General features: G+C 47.2%; 1 long non-coding RNA gene across 4 annotated transcripts in view; it reads left to right on the plus strand.

The window, feature by feature from the left end:
* Nucleotides 1-253: 253 nt before the first annotated feature.
* The window catches only part of LOC138780951 (uncharacterized), a 244,515-nt gene continuing 224,410 nt past the window's right edge, over nucleotides 254-20,358 (plus strand). For all 4 annotated transcript variants that reach the window (XR_011361593.1, XR_011361589.1, XR_011361647.1 and 1 more), the window contains exons 1-2: nucleotides 254-333; nucleotides 5,524-5,691. This is a non-coding gene — a long non-coding RNA (uncharacterized lncRNA). The remainder of the gene's footprint in view (nucleotides 334-5,523; nucleotides 5,692-20,358) is intronic.

Below are 20,358 nucleotides of genomic sequence, written 5' to 3' on the forward strand. Positions count from 1 at the left end.
TGAGGAGATATATCTGTAGTGGAGTATAGGGGAATGAGGAGATATATCTGTAGTGGAGTATAGGGGAATAAGTGTTTATTCCATAAAAACAGATGTGTAATACTTTTAGATCGACCTGTTACTGTGCAGTACTGCAGAATCAGATGTGATACTGACAGCCTGAAGAGGCTGCAGGCTGCTATCTCTTCCTATTCAGCAATGTCAGCAATCCCTGATACCAGAGCAGAGTGCTGTCAGTCAGTGTAGTGAGCAGCAGAGATTAGCCCCGCCCCCATAACACGGCAGCCAGACCTGAGCAGAGGAGGCCAGAGCCCCGGAGAAGTGCAGGGACGGGTGAGCAGCGTCATGTGGACTGTACCCCCCAACCTGTGACCCTCCAGCCTGCAGAACTACAACCCTAATCATGTCCTGCTTACTGTACATGATGGGAGTTAGAGTTCTGCAACAACAGGAGAGCCACAGCTTGGAAAACAATGATTATAGGGCTGCACAGTGTACATGAGGGGGCAGAGAGGGGCACACTACATGAGGGGGCAGAGAGGGGCACACTACATGAGGGGGCAGAGAGGGGCACACTACATGAGGGGGCAGAGAGGGGCACACTACATGAGGGGGCAGAGAGGGGCACACTACATGAGGGGGCAGAGAGGGGCACACTACATGAGGGGGCAGAGAGGGGCACACTACATGAGGGGGCAGAGAGGGGCACACTACATGAGGGGGCAGAGAGGGGCACACTGCATGAGGGGGCAGAGAGGGGCACACTGCATGAGGGGGCAGAGAGTGGCACACTACATGAGGAGGCAGACAGAGGAACAGTGTACATAAGGGGCAGACAGAGGCACAGTGTACATGAGGGGGCAGACAGGGGCACACTACATGGAGGGGCAGACTACATGGAGCGGCAGATAGATGAACATTACATGAGGGGGCAGACAGGGGCACAGTGTACATGAGGGGGCAGACAGAGGCACAGTGTACGTGAGCGGGCAGAGGCACAGTGTACTTGAGCGGGCAGAGGCACAGTGTACATGAGGGGGCAGACAGGCACAGTGAACATGAGCGGGCAGAGGCACAGTGTACATGAGGGGGCAGGCAGAGGCACAGTGTACATAAGGGGGCAGGCAGAGGCACAGTGTACATAAGGGGGCAGACAGAGGCACAGTGTACATGAGTGGGCAGACAGTTTACTTCCCTGCAGAGATTTCCTGCCCAGTCACTGGCTTATGTCTTATGTCATGGACTGTTGAGGTCAGTGATTGATTACAGGGGGTATGCAGGCACATCATCTCTGTTGGGGAGTAGGCAGAAGTGGCAGGGAGGAGCAGAAACAAAAACAAAGAGATAGAGATAGAAAAGCGAGAATGCCATATTTTATTTTCTGACAATTATATATATATATATATATATATATATATATTTATTTATTTATTAGGGATGCACCGAAATATCGATACTACTATAGATTCTTGGGACAAAAAAAACGGTTTGGTACCAGGATTTCCTGGTGTTCGATGCCTGGAGCTTGGGGATTCAGCTGAGGCAGCGGGAAGAAGCAGGAGCCGGTGACTGTCATGCAGAGGGCCACCAGCACTGGAGCATGAGGGGGAAGACAGGCACAATACATGAGGGAGCAGACAGGGTCACTGTACAAGAGGGGGCAGACAGGGGCACACTACATGATAGGAAAGACAGGCATATTACATGACGGAGCACATAAAGTTACTGTACATGAGGGGGCAGACAGTGGTACACTACATGAGGGGGCAGACTAGAGCACACTACATGAGGGGCAGACAGTGGTACACTACATAAGGGGGCAGATAAGGGCAAACCACATGTTGGGGCAGATGTGCATACTACATGGAGGTGCAGACAGGGGAACGCTATATGAGGAGGCAGACGGGCAAACCACATGTTGCGGCAGACGGGCACACTACATGAGGGGACAGACAGGCACTGTGTACATGAGGGGGCAGACAGAGGCACAGTGTACATGAGGGGGCAGACAGGGGCACAGTTTACATGAGGGGGCAGACAGAGGCACTGTGTACATGAGGGGACAGACAGAGGCACTGTGTACATAAGGGGACAGACAGAGGCACTGTGTACATGGGGGGGCAGATAGGGGCACTGTGTACATGAGGGGGCAGACAGAGGCACTGTGTACATGAGGGGACAGACAGAGGCACTGTGTACATGAGGGGGCAGACAGAGGCACAGTGTACATGAGGGGGCAGACAGGGGAACAGTTTACATGAGGGGACAGACAGAGGCACTGTGTACATGAGGGGGCAGACAGAGGCACTGTGTACATGGGGGGGCAGATAGGGGCACTGTGTACATGAGGGGGCAGACAGAGGCACTGTGTACATGAGAAGGCAGACGGGCACACTACATGGAGGGGCAGACTACATGAAGTGGCAGATAGATGAACATTACATGGAGGGGCAGACAGGGGCACTGTCTGTCATAATGTCTGCCATAATTACAGGAATCCCCTGCAGTACTGGTCCCCCGCACCGCTCACCTAGCAGCCACTGGCTCCCTCATCCTTCGCCAGATCCGACTCCTCTGCTGGGAGCTGCTGGATCACGGCAGAGGAGTCGGATCTGGCGGACGATGCCACGGCACCACAACAGCAGGCTCTCTCTTCTTCCCCAAGCTGCGGGGATCACCCCAGCCGCTCTTCTTCAGCTCCTGCAACACCTTTCCAAGCTCCTGTACCGCCAGCCTCTGATCTTGCATGAAATTCAAACTGGCCATCTGCCAGTTCAGGAGCCTGGAGAGGGGTACCAGGAGACGGGGCAGGCAGGCGTTGGGGATCCCTGCAGCTTGGGGATTCGGCTGCGGTGGCGGGAAGAAGCGGGAGCCGGTGACTGTTGTGCGGAGGGTCACCAGCGCGGGAGCACGGGCGCCAGAGGCCTAAACAAGGGTACTAGGAGCTGCTGCATCATGGTAGAGGAGTCAGATCTGCCGGAGAAGAGGGAGCCAGCGGCTTCTAGGTGAACGGTGCAGGGGATTTCCCTCATTATGAAGAGAATCCCTGCTCTGTGTTTCCCGCAGCAGAGAGAGAGGCAGGAGCAGGTGGCTGTTTAAACTTGCCGTCTGCTCCTGCCTCTCTCAGGAGGGAACACCCTGTAAAGAAGAGGAGATTCCCGCAATAATGGCTCCTGTAACCTTGGTTTTCCCAAACACCTCAATAGTCCCACTAGGGCTGGGCGATATGGCCAAAAATTAAAATCTCGATTTTTTACAAATTTTGGATGATTCTCGATTTAAATCTCGATTTTTTTTTTCTTTTTGCTAAATAAACAGGACATTTTTCTCCCTGCAGCATTAGATACTATCTTAATTACGTTTGAGACAACGGTATTGCTTCCTAGTGTGACAGTGCTCCTCCTGTGCCCCTATGTAGTAGACAAGCCTATTGTGTGCCCCATATAAGTAGTTTTCCCAAATATGTGCCCTATGTACTCTGTGCCCCCATATAGTATAGGACAGTGATTTTCAACCAGTGTGCCGCGGCACACTAGTATTCCGCAACACATGGTCGGGTGTGCCGCGGGGAAAGTTCCCCAAACTATGGTGCCCCTGTGAAACAGGAGAAAACAATGGGGGAGAGAAACCTGGGGATAAGGGAAAAACAGGGGAGAGAAGCAGGGGGGAGAGAAACATGGGGATGGGGGAGAGAAACCGGAGAGAAGCAGGGGGGAGAGAAGTTTGGTGGAGAGAAGCAGGGGGGAGAGAAGTATGGTGGAGAGAAGCACAGGAGGGAAGCATGGGGGAGAGAAGCAGAGGGGAGAAGTATGGTGGAGAGAAGCACAGGAGAGAAGCAAGGGGGAGAAGTATGGTGGAGAGAAGCAAGGGGGAGAAGTATGGTGGAGAGAAGCACAGGAGAGAAGTAGGGGGAAAAGTATGGTGGAGAGAAGCACAGGGGGGAGAAGAAAACAGGCCCAGGTTTCACACTGAGTGAGTATAAATACATTTAGAATCTATATTATTAACTATATGTATAATATGTACTGTTTTAGTGTCATTTTGTGCCATTTTGGTTGGTGGTGTGCCCCGGGATTTTTTAAGTATAAAAAGTGTGCCGCGGCTCAAAAAAGGTTGAAAATCACTGGTATAGGAGATCTTCTATGTGCCTCCATCAAGGTAGGGTGTAATAGTGGGGGTATAGTGGATAAGGGGTGTAGTAGTACAGGTAAACGTGAGGAGTGTGGTGGTAGTAGTACAGTTATAGATGAGGGGTGTAGTAGTACAGGTATAGAGGAGGTGTGTAGTAGTAGTACAGGTATAGAGGAGGTGTGTAGTAGTACAGGTATAGAGGAGGGGTGTAGTAGTAGTACAGGTATAGATAAGGGGTGTAGTAGTGATACAGGAATAGATGAGGGGTGTAGTAGTACAGGTATAGATGATGGGTGTAGTAGTAGCACAGGAATAGATGAGGGGGACTTGGGCAGCTGAGGGTGACTGGGGGGGGCTGAGGCAGCTGAGGGGGACTGAGTAGGACTGGGGTTATGAGGAAGACTGGGGGTGACTGAGGGGGTATGGGGCAGACTGAAGGTATGGGGCAGACTGGGGGTCACTAAGGGTATGGGGCAGACTGGGGGTCACTGAGGGGGTATGGAGCAGACTGGGGGTATGGGGCAGACTGGGGGTCACTGAGGGGTTATGGAGCAGACTGGGGGTCACTGAGAGGGTATGGAGCAGACTGGGGATATGGGGCAGACTGGGGGTCACTGAGGGGTTATGGAGCAGACTGGGGGTCACTGAGAGGGTATGGAGCAGACTGGGGATATGGGGCAGACTAGGGGTCACTGAGGGGGCATGGGGCAGACTGAGGGGGCATGGGGCAGACTGGGGGTCACTGAGGGGGTATGCAGGCCTAAAGCAGGTACGGTAAAGTGTCGGGTCCGGAGAGAGTTGCAGGACGGTGAGATGCAGGGCCGGCAGTCAGGAGAGATGTGGCACTGGCGGCTCTAGCCTCTTCACGCTCTCGCTCTCTTCCTGGCAGACGTGCAGGTCCCCGGTCTGTGGAGGAGGCGGCAGGGATTGCAGCAGAAGGAGATAGTGTCGCTGCCCGTTGTACAGCTTCAGGACCCGCAGCGGCGCCATCTCCTTCTGCTGCAATCCCTGCCGCCTCCACAGAGCGGGGACCTGCACGTGTGCCAGGAAGAGAGCGGGACGCAGCTCAGCGCGGCTCTGCCGTGTAAGGGGCGTGGACAGGTCAGCCGCGGCTCTGTGAAGAGGCTGGAGCCGCCGGTGCCGCATCTCTCCTGACTGCCGGCCCTGCACCTCACCTTGCCGTCCTGCAACTCTCCCCGGACCCGACACTTTACCGTGCCGGTCGCCCCTACATCGCTCTGCCCGCAATGATTTTTTGTGAAAATCAAATTTACGATTTTCACAAAAAATTTAATCGATTCTAACTGTCTGGGCGAATTAATCAAATTATTAAAGTCCCACAATAGTTCAGCTGACAGTTATCTCCCCTGATATTTTTCTTTTTCTTTTTAGATTAAGGGATTGTCTGAATCAGGCGTCACACATGCGGCATTCTGACAATGATGGGAGACAGTAAGGATCTAAAGACATCTGGGCAGGAAACTCTGCAGAGATTAGATGTAACCTGAATTCATCTTCATAGCAGCTGAATGGAAACAAAAGCAAAAGTGAATGTCACCTGTAAGTGCCTGGATATGTTTATTCTGCCTCTGACTACTTTTTACCTGGGTGGTGTCAAGTGTATATTTTGCACCAGGGTCCACAAGCCTTTAGCTATGCCCCAGGATATATCTGCAGTGTCTACCTTTGCCTTTATTCCTTTGCCACATAGACCTGGAATGGGTAGGATATAGCTGTAGTATATAGTGAAATTAAAACATATTCCAATGAAGGAGATACCTGTTATTTTCTATGCTTTTGATAGGCCTGGAATAAATTGTATTACGGTACGTTCACACATACCGGATCCGCAGCGGATTTCACGCTGCAAATTCAGTAGTGTGAAGGTGAATGGGTCCCATACACGCAGCGGATCCGCTGCATGTATGGGACCCGGCCCTTTAACCCCGCCGGCCGCCCGCAGCTTGCAGCCCCGGCCCCCTTAACCCTGCCGCCCGCCCGTAGCCCCGGCCCTGAGCATACATTACCTGCTCAGCACCGCGTCTGTGTGAGGCTCCCGGCTCCCCTCGCTCCTCTTCAGCCAATCAGTGCTGCCGTGCACTGATTGGCTGAAGAGGAGGGGAACCGGGAGCTTCACACAGCCGCAGCGCCGAGCATGTAATGTATGCTTGGGGCGGCGGGGTTAAGGGGGCCGGGGCTGCAAGCTGCGGGCGGGCGGCCGGCGACGGCGGGGTTAAAGGGGCCGGGACCTATTCACCTTCACCCTACTGAATCTGCAGCGGATTTCGCTGCAAACTCGCAGTGTGTAATCCGCTGCAGATCCGGCCCTTGTGAAAGTACCCTGAAAAGAAAACTCTGGGCTGGGCATTTGTTTTCCAATATATCCAGAGAGGGGGTGGATGAAACAAAAGAAAAACTCCACTTAGGCCCCATTCACACGTCCGTGTCAGTTTTTACTGTCAGGAAATCCTGATCAGGAGGCCTTAAATGTCATCAGGATAGTATCAGGATTTCCTGACAGTAATCCGTTTTTACCATCAGGAAAAACCTTCAGGATTTCCTGATGAGAAAAAAAATAGGACATGTATTTCTGCAAACTGGATGGTCATAGCTTGCAGAATTACAACTCCCATCATGCTTGGCTGACAGGTCATGATGGAAGTTGTACTTCTGCAGTCTGTGGTCACCCAGGTTGCAGTACATGATGGGAGTTGTACCTCTGCAGCCTGTGGCCATCCAGGTTGCAGAAGTACAACTCCCATCATGACCTGTCAGCAGGGCATGATGGGAGTTTTAATCTCACCTGTCCTGGTCTCCTGGCCGCCGGGGGGGGTGGGGATGGGGGGGGGTGAGGGTGCCGCGAGTGGCCGCAGGGGGGTGCGGGGGTACCGTGAGTGGCCGCGGGGGGGTGCGGGGGTGCCGCGAGTGGCCCCGGGGGGGGGGGGGGGGGGGTGCGGGGGTGCCGCGAGTGGCTGCCGGGGGTACCTGCGGATGAAGAGGCAGCGAAGAGGCAGCAGGAGCAGAGGCGGAAGGTGAATGGAACTCCAGACGCTTTCCTGATGTGCATCAGGAAAGCGTCCGGGGCCCGGGCGCTGCCATAGACTCCTATGGGGGCGTCCGGGCCGGATTTCCGGACGAAAATAGGACCGGTTCTAAAAAATCCGGTCCTATTTTCCGGAACGGACAGCCGTCCGGAAAATTCCGGAACGGTGTCCGTGTCCAATGAAAGTCTATGCGTCCGGAAATCCGTCCGGATTTCCTGATAGGAAATCCGGGTGGTTTTTCCGGACGTGTGAAGAGGGCCTTAGACCAGAGCCGCAGGCTGCAGGTGTCAGCGCTGGAGCTGGGGAGGCCATATTGAAAAAAAATGGCCTGGAATTTCCTTTTAATACTTTTCATTCCATGTCTATCAAGCACAGATAAAATAATAGGCATTACTTTTCTTGGAATATGTTTTAAAGCCATTATAGACTGCAGGTATATCCTGTTCATTCCAGATGTATCTAACACAGGAAAAGTAATACACATGTGTATCTATGGAATATATGGTAATTCCACTATACACTACAGATATATTCTGTTCATTTCAGGTCATGCACAAGAAAAGTATAACACGTCTGTTTCTATGGAATATAGGCTCATTCCACTATAGACTTCAAATATATTGTGGAGATTTATCAAAGGGTGTAAAATATAGACTGGTGTAAACTGGCCACAGCAACCAATCACAGCTCAGCTCTCAGATCTTGTGAAATGAAAGCTGAGCTGTGATTGGTTGCTGTGAGCAGTTTACACCAGTCTATATTTTACACCCTTTAATAAATCTGGGCTTTTCTGTTCTTTCCAGGTTTAGCAGGCAGAGGAGAAGTACTACACATCTGTTTTTATAGATAAAGGGTACAAACACACACAGCAGATACGCAGCAGATACGCAGCAGATTTGATACTGTGTTCAGTTATTTAGATCTAATCTGCTGCGTATCTGCTGCGTATTGCAGCAGGAAATACGCAGCGTATATGCCGTGTGTGTTTGTACCCATATACTTTCATTTCACTATAGAATACAGATATATCCTCCTCCCGGTCTATGAAACCTTTAAAGTGACTCTGTACCCACAATCTGTCCCCCCCAAACCGCTTGTACCTTCAGATAGCTGCTTTTAATCCAAGATCTGTCCTGGGGTCCGGTCAGCAGGTGATGCAGTTATTGTCCTAAAAACAACTTTTAAACTTGCAGCCCTGTGCCAAACTGGGGTGGCCTAGAGTGTGTATGCATTAGGCTGGCACAACCTCTCTGTCCCTCCTCCCCACTCTCCTCATCATTAGGAATGCTCCAGGCAGATTGTCTCCTATTCATCAGCTGTCGGAGCACGGCACATGGGCTGGATCGTTAAGGCACCTGTGCAGTGTTCACTGCAGAGGAATAGGAAATATCCTGCCAGTGGCATTTCTAATGATGAAGAGGGCAGGAAGGAGGGACGGAGAGGCGGTGCAAGGTTAGGGCACAGATACTCTAGGCCATGCCAGTTTGGCACAGGGCTGCAAGTTTGAAAGTTGTTTTTTAGGACAATAAGTGAATCACCTGCCGAATGGACCCCAGGACACATCTTGGATTAAAAGCAGCTATCTGAAGCTACATGCGGTTTGGGGGGGACAGATTGTGTGTACAGAGTCACTTTAAAGGGTACCCATCATTTAACCCTTAGAGGACCAAGGCAATTAGCATTTTTGCACTTCCGCGTTTTCCTCCTTGTGCTTAAAAAGCCATAGCACTTGCATTTTTTCACCTAGAAACCCACATGAGCCCTTATTTTTTGCGCCACTAATTGTACTTTGCAATGACAGGGTGAATTTTTGCATAAAGGACACTGCAAAAGCAGGAAAAAATTCAATGTGTGGTGAAATTGAAAAAAAAGCATTTTTTTTTTTTTGGGGGGGGGGGGGGGGTATTTGTTTTTACGCTGTTCTCCCTGGAGTAAAACTGACTTGTTATATGTGTTTCTCAATTCGTTATGATTACAACAATATGTAACATGTATAACTTTTATTTTATCATAGAAAATTTAAACCATTGTTATCAAATTCCTTAAAATTGCTCTATTCCCAGGCTTATAGCGCTTTTATCCCTTGGTCTATGGGGCTACTTTCTATTGGTACCTTGATTGCACATATGCAACTTTTTGATCGCTTTTTATTACAATTTTTCTGAATTTGATGCAACCAAAAATGCGCAATTTTGCATTTTTGGATTTTTTTGTGCTTACGCCGCTTACCGTGCAAAATTAGGAATGTGATAAATTTATAGTTCGGGCGATTACGCACGCGGCGATACCAAACTGATTCAAACTTTTATTAGCGGAGGCTAGACACCAGGGATGAGGCTGCAGTAAGTTTTCAGATACAGCTGTCAACTTTCACAGCTGCATCTGAAAACTTGATTAGCGGGCACGGCAATCGGACCGTGCCCGTTAATAGCTGCGGTCCCAGGCTACATGCCGCGCGGGCCCGCTCTGAAGTCCCTAGGCGACTGCTGGACGTACAGGTACACCCAGGGTCGTCTAAGGGCTAAACAGACTTGTGATGTCAAAGGGACATGTCAGAGGTTTTTATCAGTGGGAGGCCGGCTTCTGAGACATCTGCCCATTGCTTTAACGAAGAAGCAGCCGCTGCTACTTAGCTGCTTTATCTCTGCTGTCACTGATAAGGTATCACTGAACAGAATTATAATAGAGCCTACAGAACCTTCTGTAATTGCGCCTACTGGAAGTACCATAGGCTCCTATTATAATTCTGTCTACTGCTATTGTAGCACAGAGAGCAGAGATGAAGAGTCAGAGCATGTGCTGCTAAGCACCTTTGCCCCTATGTTCTAGTGATCGTCTCACCACCCGGACCCCACTGATACAGAACTCTGACACGTGAGAAGTTTGATTAAATACATACAGCATATTCCAATCTTGCTGTCAGAAGTATGTTTAACCCTTTGAGGACCAGGCCCAAAATGACCCAGTGGACCGCGCAAATTTTGATCTTCGTGTTTTCGTTTTTCCCTCCTCCCCTTCTAAGAGCTCTAGCACTTTCAGTTTTCTATCTACAAGCCATGTAAGTGCTTGTTTTTTACAGGAATAGTTGTACTTTGTAATGGCGTCATTCATTCTACCATAACATGTATGATGGAACCCCAAAATGACTATTTATGAAGATATAAATTGGTGAAATCGTAAAAAAAAGAATGCAATATGGTAATGTTTGGGTGTTTGGGGGGGTTCCTGTGTCTATGTAATGCACTATATGGTAAAAGCGACATGATACTATTACTCTATAGGTCAGCCCGAACACAATCATATGCAGGTTACACAGATTCTCTAATGTTATATATATATTTTTTTTTTATGAAATCCTTTTTTTGGCAATTATTTATTATTAAAATGGGCCTATTGTGACACTTATTGGGGTCGACGATCCCAACCTTGTGGGAGGTATTTACTTAAAGCGTAACTATCATTTCAGGGTCATTTTTCTGAAAACATTAAATATCAACAGTACAAGCGATTTTAAGAAACTCTGTAATAGGTTTTATGTACTAAAAGAGTTTCCTTCTGTAGTGAAAAAGCAATCTCCCAGCCTCCCCTCTCACATCAAATGAAGCAGGATTTCTGTCTCCATTATGTGGCTATGGAGAGGGGAGGGGCTGAGAGGAGTGACTGAGCACGGAGGATTTCTGCAAAGCACAACACCCTGCAATCTTCTCTCAGTAAGTTCATAGATAAGCACGGACCTTTCTGACACCTGAATTTAGTGTTTTAGGTGCCCAGAGAGTCTACAAACAGCTGACCTTCATGTCACCTCTTCCTGCTCCCTCATCTCCCTCAGCCCCTCCCCCCTTCATAGGCTTACAATGGAGAGAGCAGAACTCGTCTTCACTGGCTTCTCTGTAATGAAGACGTGTTTGCCTGATAATGCACAGATAAGAAGTCAGGGGGGGAGGCTGGGAGATTGCTTCTTGAGTACAGAAGGAGGCTTTTTTGGCTAATGAAACCTATTACAGAGTTTCTTAAAATCGCTTATACTACTGTTTTCTGCAATAAAAAAAAACCATGACAGTTACGCTTTAAGTCTTTATTGTGCCCGAGGGCTAAATACCATCCTTGCCCCAAGGTAAAACATAACTTTTAATGAAACTGGTTAAATTATAAAAGTGAGTGGTAGTGTATATACAGTGTTAAACTAAAATAGATACATGCTGGTACACCTCTGTGTGTATCTCTACAGTGTGTCAGTAGCACAGTATATTCCCTATGGCAAGCTGCTGCTGTAATAAGGCGTACTGTGTTAATCTTGACTCCACTCTATACTCAATCTGGTGCGTGTATCAGCATGGAGGCTAAGAGCAAGGAGGCTATGGCTATTTTAAATTAGATACATGCTGAAATATACACCATCATAGTTCTCTATGTACTAGGGGTTAGAGTGTTGTCTACACCTATATAGAAGGGACTGAGTCACGAGTCACGTTACCGCTACAGCCAAGTATTGGCACAAATTGCCTGCACTGGCTAACTACCGCACGCAGTTAGCGGCGTTCTATGCGGTAGACGACTGTCGTGCATACCCAGCAGCACTCAGACATAGAGCATTAACATACTGCACTAAGTCATGCGCTAGCACCACAGCGTAGACATATTGCCGGTTAGAGTCTATGTGCCCTCATATACAGAACCTCCGATTTGACTGTTGTGGCTACTGATACGCGATTAAGCTTATGGTCTTGCGCTGCAGTACTTATACAGTGTATCACACATACTCAACAACTCTACATAAGGTGACTTAATACTACTACCTGCGGGCCCGCAGAATTTCGAAATTCAAACTCAACCATCACAGATATAGACAGTGAAGTAACTGCTATACTAGTGCGGCTCCACTCGCACCAGATTGAGTATAAAGTGGAGTCAAGATTAACACAGTACGCCTTATCCCAGCAGCATCTTGCCATAGGGAATATACTGTGCTACTGACACACTGTAGAGATACACACAGAGGTGTACCAGCATGTATCTATTTTAGTTTAACACTGTATATACACTACCACTCACTTGTATATTTTAACCAGTTTCATTAAAAGTTATGTTTTACCTTGGGGCAAGGATGGCATTTAGCCCTCGGGCACAATAAAGTATTGTGACACTTATAACGGTTTTATTTTTTTTACCTACAGGGCTGTATGGGGTGTAATTTTTTCCGCCATGATCTATAGTTTTTATTAATACCATATTTGTGAAGATCGGACGTTTTGATCACTTTTTATTACATTTTTTAAATATATAATGTAACATAAAATTGGTAATCCGCGCACTGTTTTCCCTCTTTTCGTGTACGCCATTCGCTGTTCTCATAGATCGGACAATTATGCACGCCATGGTATATTAAATGTTTATTTATTTATTTTTATATGTTTTATTTATATAATGGGAAATGGGGGTGATTTAGACTTTTATTGGGGGAGGGGTTTTGGGGTAGTGTGTTAGTGATTTTTACTTTTTTTTTTTTTTTTTTAAACATTTTAAGTCCCTTTAGGGGACTTACATACAGTACTTTGATCAAACACACTGATCACTGCTATGCCATAGGCATAGCATTGATTAGTGTTATTGGCGCTCTGCTCATTGAGCCTGCCTGTGCAGGCTCAGTGTAGCAGATCGCCGATCGGGACGCACAGAGGAAGTTAAGAGACCTCCGGCGGTCCGATACAACGATCGGGACCCCCGCAGTGGGACTCCCCCTGTCACTTACACTTAAACGCCGCGCCTCTATCGCGGCGTTTAAGGAGTTAATGACACGCTGCAGCCTGTCATCAACGGTGAGGTGCCGGCTGCTGATTGTAGCCGCCCCCCACCTGCTATGAAGCGCGCTCCGCTCTGCAGCGCTTTATAGCGGGGGAAACAACCAGGATGTATAGTTACGCACTGGGTCGTCTGGGGAAAGACTTCCATGGCGTAACTATACGCCCTGGGTCGTCTAAGGGTTAAATTATAGGTAATTTAAAACTCATCCACAGGTGAGCGAGGGCATTCCCAGCTAGAGAAAGGTGTGGTCTGCTGGGAGAGGAGGGGGCGGCAGACAGTCGCAGCAATCGCTCAGCATCCTAGGTGAGGAGCCGTCTCCCTTTCTGACAACAGGGGGCGCCGCCTGAGGTCTCCACTTCAAGTGGCCTCATGGATGAAGTGCCACTGGCTGTATTTATTATCCTGTAAAGTAATATCGCTGTCATTTATACTCAGGTCTCACGATTTCTCTTAATTCCCCCCAGTCATGTTCACTATGGTACATTGATGTGTATTACACCTTACTATACCACAGTTTGGTTTAATTGTTCACCGTGCAGCATTATGGTTATGGGAGTCCTATACTTACATCCATTTTATTGCTTCTTGCCCCCAGGAATGCTGATTTTCAGTCCCCCGGCTCCTGCCCTTTGTGTTGCTCACTTACAAAATGGTCGATGGTGCTGTGCTCTCCCATATGCATGGGCTGGGCGTATCTATGTAAATGCCACAAAAAGGCTATGGGGGAGATTTATAAAATATGGTGTAAAGTGAAACTGGCTCTGTCGCCCCTAGCAACCAATCAGATTCCATCTTTAATATTCCAAAGAGTCTGTGAGGAATGAAAAGTGGAATCTGATTGGTTGCTAGGGGCAACTTTACACCAGTTTGATAAATCTCCCCCTTTGTTCCTACCTATGTTGGAGGATGCTCGGTGGCACTAAACAGCAGGGCCTGAGTGGACATAAAAAGGCTGCAGGCAGTGTGGAGTGCTGTTGGCTCCTTTTGTCCACTCAAATCCTGCCACCTAAGTGGAAAGCAGCCAGGAAGCTGAGGGACCCCATTAAGCTGAATAGCATGTGTTGGGGGTCCTATGTTTAATTGACCTTCCTGCTGAGTTTTTGTGCAGTGAATGGAGCCTGTGAGGGAGGCAGATGTGTATGAAGGGCAGAGGGCAGCAGCCATTTTCCTATTGCATCTACTTAGCTGGCTCTAGCTCCAGTGACAGTTGTGGGTGCTCAGTGGCGGCAGTGGTAGGGTGTCGGCCTCCGGAGCTGACATCAAGGGTTCAAATCCCTTCACCCACACTTTTTATTTTTCACCTCTTCCCTTCCTTTACATTTTAGGCTTAATGGATCTCAACTATTATTTTACCACTTTGGCGAACCAGAACACACTATATACAGCCTTGCCTTCATCCCTCCTTGCTCATCATCTACAACTTGGTGCCTACTTATATACTAGCCCTCAAGAAGCCATTGCCTGTCAAACATACCTCCTTTATGGCCGGGGTTCCTCTTCTAGTCTTTTTTCATTTCAATAGGCTAAATCCCGGAATTCCAGTCAGTACCCGGGCAGTCTCCTCCTTCCCCACGGACCAGGCAGGCATCAGCAATCTAATGCGGCAGGTTTGTGAATGTTCGAGTTCAATCGAACCTAGGATTTCCAAAGGTTTGATCAACTCTACTGCTGAGTGTACCTGTGCATTAGGGGACGACACCATAAAATCACATTACACTGGGTGTCACACTGGAGATAGATCAGAAAGCTTTGCCTCCTAATTCACAGGTACAGACAGCAGGGAGCGGAGGCAACGGCGCCTCCTCAGGTACAGACAGCAGAGAGCGGAGGCAACGGCGCCTCCTCAGGTACAGACAGCAGGGAGCGGAGGTAACGGCGCCTCCTCAGGTACAGACAGCAGGGAGCGGAGGTAACGGCGCCTCCTCAGGTACAGACAGCAGGGAGCGGAGGCAACGGCGCCTCCGTTAAGGTACTTAGGGGCCAAATTTTAAATGGGAACATTCCAGGTACACAGTAAGGCTGGGTTCACACTACGTATATTTGAGGCTGTATGTTTGAGGCTGTATAGCAACCAAAACAAGGAGTGGATTGAAAACACAGAAAGGATCTGTTCACATAATGTTGTAATTGAGTGGATGGCCGCCATTTAATGGCAAATATTTGCTGTTATTTTAAAACAAAGGCTGTTGTATTGAGATAATGGCAGTTATTTACTGTTATATGGCGGCCATCCACTCAATTTCAACATTGTGTGAACAGATCCTTTCTGTGTTTTCAATCCACTCCTGGTTTTGGTTGCCATGAGGACCAAATACAGCTTTAAATATACATAGTGTGAACCCAGCCTAAATATGACATTATGTATCCCATATTGTGAACACCACACCAGTGCTGCCAGTAGAGATGACCGAATCGCTCATCTAAACAATCGCTCACCTACACTTTATAAAGGCTAACAACACACTTGGCGTATCCGCAGCGAGACTCGCTGCGGATCCCGGCCCTATACTTTCAATGGCAGACAAGCACGCAGCAGGGATGTACATCCCTGCTGCGAGTTTGTCCGCAGCCCGCCCCTTTAACCCGCCGGCTGCCGGAGACTATACATTACCGGGTCCCCGATCCTGCTTGCTTCGGCGGTTCCTGGCACGTCCTGTCGCAGTGCACTGATTGGCCGAGCGGGACGTCAAGACACCGGGAACCGCCTAAGCAAGCAGGAGAGGGGACCCGGTAATGTATAGTCTCCGGTGGCCGGCGGGTGAACAGGGCGGGCTGCGAGTTTGTCTGCCATTGAGTAAACAGGGATGGGATCTGCAGCGATGAGTAAACAGGGATGGGATCTGCAGCGAGTTTCGCTGCGTATTAGCGAGAAACTCGCACGCCAAGTGTGTTTGTACCCTAAAAAAATATATATATATATACATACATGCATACAAATCCAAATATACATACATACAAATATACATACATACAAATTGAATCTTTGCCCTGGGTGCAGGAGAGCCTAGCTACTACTCTGGCTGAACTGACTAGTATGGAGTTGATAGAGTGAAACCACCCGAGCAGACCAATTCTTTGAGAAGATCCCTTTTCCAGACCAATTTTTTTTTTTGTGACTGATTTTTTCACCACTGTTTCCTATAGAAAGTGCCTCTCTTTGAGAAGATCACCCCCTGGTCCGACCAAAGACCACTTTTTTGTGCAGATTTTGTAGTTGAAGATCCCCATAAAAAGACCATAAGTAGGACTTATATGTTAAAATTGCTCCCCGACAGCGCTGACAAGGCCATGATGAAAGAGGAGGGAGCGCAAGAGCAGGAAAGGAGAGGGTGGAGGAGAGAAGGAGGAGGCATGGCTGGGCTGGGAGGAGGAAGAAAGGTGTATGGAGCCTATACCAGTGATGTAATATGATGGTGTATAGAGCTGATAGCAGTAATGTAATAGGATGGAGTATGGAGGTGATGTCAGTGATGTAATAGAATGGTTTATATAGCTGATACCAGTGATGTAACAGAATAGGGTATAGATCCTGATACAAGAGATGTAATAGAATGGTGTATAGGGCTTATACCATTGATGGAATAGAATGGTGTACAGAGCTGATACCGGTGATGGAATAGAATGGTGTATAGATCCTGATACCATTGATAGAATAGAATGGTGTATAGATCCTGATACCAGTAATGTAATGGTGTACAGAGCTGATACCAGTGCTGTAATAGAATGGTGTATAGATTCTGATATCAGTGATAGAATAGAATGGTGTAGAGATCCTAATACCTGTAATGGAATACAATGATGTACAGAGCTGACACCATTGATGTAGTAGAAAGGTGTATACAGCAGATACTGTAGTTATGTTCTACTTTAGTTGGTTCCAAGAAGAGTTTTAGGGCTGAGCAATGCTTCCCATATGTATGGATGTACTAAAAAAGTTCCTAATACAGTTACATAGTTACATAGTTAATACGGTTGAAAAAAGACACATGTCCATCAAGTTCAACCAAGGAGGGGATGGATACAGGGAAGGGGGAGGGGTGATAGGTTCTATACATATGCATTTATATTATTTTGCTCTAAGAACTTGTCTTTCCTGTTTTGAAGCCCTCTACTGTTTTTGCTGTGACCAGATCCTGTGGTAGACTTTTCCACAGATTCACAGTTCTCATGGTAAAGAAGGCTTGTCGCCTCCGGAGATTGAACCTTTTTTTCTCCAGGCGGAAGCAGTGCCCTCTTGTCCTTTGAGGGGGTTTTACCTGAAACATCTTTTCCCCATATCTCTTGTAGGGGCCATTTATATATTTAAATAAGTTAATCATATCTCCCCTTAAACGTCTCTTCTCCAGACTAAACAAATGTAATTCTTTTAATCTCTCCTCATAACTAAGATGCTCCATTCCCCTTATTAGTTTAGTTGCCCGTCTTTGTACCCTCTCCAGCTCTAGAACGTCCTTTTTATGAATCGGGTTCCAAAACTGGACGGCATACTCCCGATGGGGCCGCACCAAAGCTTTATAAAGCGGTTATATTATATCCCTGTCCCGTGAGTCCATGCCTGTTTTAATGCATGACAATATCCTGCTGGCCTTAGAAGCAGCTGACTGACATTGTGTGCTGTTCTGTAGTCTATTATCTACAAGTACACCCAGATCCTTCTCTATCAGTGACTCTCCCAGAGTAACTCCCCCTAGGACATATGATGCATGTGGGTTATTAGTACCCAGGTGCATAACTTTACATTTATCCACATTGAACCTCATTTGCCAAGTGAACGCCCAAACACTCAGTGAGTCTAAGTCATCCTGTAACATCTGCACATCCTCCATAGACTGTACTGTACTACAAAGCTTGGTGTCATCTGCAAAGATAGAAACATTGCTGTTAATTCCATTCTCAATATCATTAATAAACAAGTTAAACAGAAGGGGGCCCAGTACTGACCCTTGGGGTACACCACTTATTACCGGGGACCATTCGGAGTAAGAATCATTGACCACCACTCTCTGGGTACGATTATTAAGCCAGTTTTCAATCCAGTTACACATTAAATCTTCCAAACCGATAGACTTTAACTTACCCCTCAGACATCCATGAGGAACTGTGTCAAACGCTTTTGCAAAATCCAGGTACACTATATCCACAGCCGCGCCGCCATCCAGGCTCCTACTTACCTCTTCATAGAAACATATTAGGTTGGTTTGACAGCTTCTGTCCTTAGTAAAACCATGCTGGTTATCACTTATAATACTATTAGCCACTACATATTCCTGTATGTAGTCCCTTATAAGCCCCTCAAATAGTTTCCCCACAATGGACGTTAAGCTTACGGGTCTATAGTTACCTGGGGAAGTTCGAGAGCCCTTTTTGAAGATCGGCATTACATTTGCCTTACGCCAGTCCCTCGGCACAATACCAGTAAGCAAAGAATCACGGAATATTTCATACAAGGGTAGAAAAATTACAGAACTGAGTTCCCTAAGAACTCTGGGGTGCAATCCATCAGGCCCTGGAGCTTTGGTTACATTGAGTTTGTTTAATTTATCTTGGACCATATCTATAGTAAACCAGTTCAGTACATTAAATAGTGGAGGTCTGCTTCACCTAACCCCTACGGATGGAAACTTCACTAGGCTCCCCATACACATAAATTTTTATTTTATCACATAGATTTTTACTCTTCCACTGTTCTACCCTTTTTTATCTTTATATTAGTTAGGAATTTTATGTATTTTCTATGTATCTAGATTGCTTTCTACTACAAGTTTTACCTATACAGGGTTTTTTACAGCGATGATCGACTGATGAGATTCAGACCAAACACGATATATGAATTTAAGTAATAAATGTTGATGTATAATCTATATAGGTGCAGAAGTCATATGTCTCCACAGTGTTTGCAACATATCACCCGCTTCTAGAGAGCCCTCTACATTGGTACATATCAGTTCAGTACATTACATGTGTTAGCAGCACTGGCCCCACCCACCTCAGTACTGGCCCCACCCACCACAGCTCCATCCTCTTTTGTATATACAGAACTGAAGAACCCATTAAGTAACTCAGCTTTCTCCTGATCCCCAGTTATTAATTCCCCGTCGCCATTATTTAGGGGTCCTACATGCTCTGACCTTGGTATTTTTGCATTAATATATTTGAAGAATTTTTTGGGGTTTCTTTTGCTTTCTATAGCTACCTGCCTTTCATTGTGAATTTTTGCTGCTTTTATTACATTTTTACAGGTTTTGTTGACTTCTTTGTAATGTTTAAATGCTACAGCTGACCCCTCTGATTTATATTTTTTGAATGCCCCTTTTTTCTCCTTTATAGCCCTTCTAACCTCGGTTGTAAGCCATGTGGGATTGGATTTTAACCGTCTATATTTGTTACCCATAGGAATATATTTGGCAGTACAGTTATTTAATGTGGATTTGATGATTTCCCATTTATTAGCTGTATCAGTATGTGACAGCAGCCGCTCCCAGTCTATGCCCTGAAGTTCTGCCCTTAACCCAGGAAAATTGGCCCTTTTAAAATTAAGAGTTTTTGCCCTCCCAACATGTTTTTCTTTTCTACACTTTAAGCTAAAAGTCACTATATTGTGGTCACTATTACCCAGGTGTTCATGGACAGTGACATCCCCAACCGGCTCAGCGTGGTTAGAAATAACCAGATCCAACAAGGCATCACTTCTAGTTGGCTCCTCCACAAACTGGCCCAGAAAATTATCCTGTAGGAGGTTAAGAAATTCCCTCCCCTTTGTGGTTTTAGCTGAACCGTGACCCCAATCTATATCTGGGTAGTTGAGGTCCCCCATTACCACTACTGTTCCCTCCCGGGCAGCCCGCTCTATTTGTCTATACAACTGGCCATCTACCTCCTCAGTAATGTTGGGGGGTCTATAGATTACACCAAGAATAATTTTTTCACTCTTTACCTCCTTCTGTAGTTCTACCCATAATGCTTCCACATCATCACAGTCATCGCCCACTATTGCATCTTTTACACTCACTTTAATATAATTTCTGACATACAGACATACTCCTCCTCCTCCCCTTCTGCCCACCCGGTCCCTTCTGAACAACGCAAATCCCTGAATATTGACAGCCCAGTCATGTGAGGAGTCCAGCCATGTCTCAGTCACACCAACCACATCAATGGACTCCTCCAGAACCAAGGCCTCCAGCTCCCCCATCTTGCTGGCTAGACTTGTGGCATTAGTAACCATACACTTTATATTACCATCGAGTTTAACCGCTTCATTATAAGAAATGGGATTTATTACTGTGCTGTGGCTACAATCATCCTCACTGTTCATCCGCAACATATGGATCTCCCTATCCACTGCTCTTATCCTCCCCCCACAGGACCCTTCTCCTTCCAC

The sequence above is a fragment of the Dendropsophus ebraccatus genome, chromosome 1 (assembly GCF_027789765.1).
Source record: "Dendropsophus ebraccatus isolate aDenEbr1 chromosome 1, aDenEbr1.pat, whole genome shotgun sequence".
Lineage (NCBI taxonomy): Eukaryota > Metazoa > Chordata > Amphibia > Anura > Hylidae > Dendropsophus > Dendropsophus ebraccatus.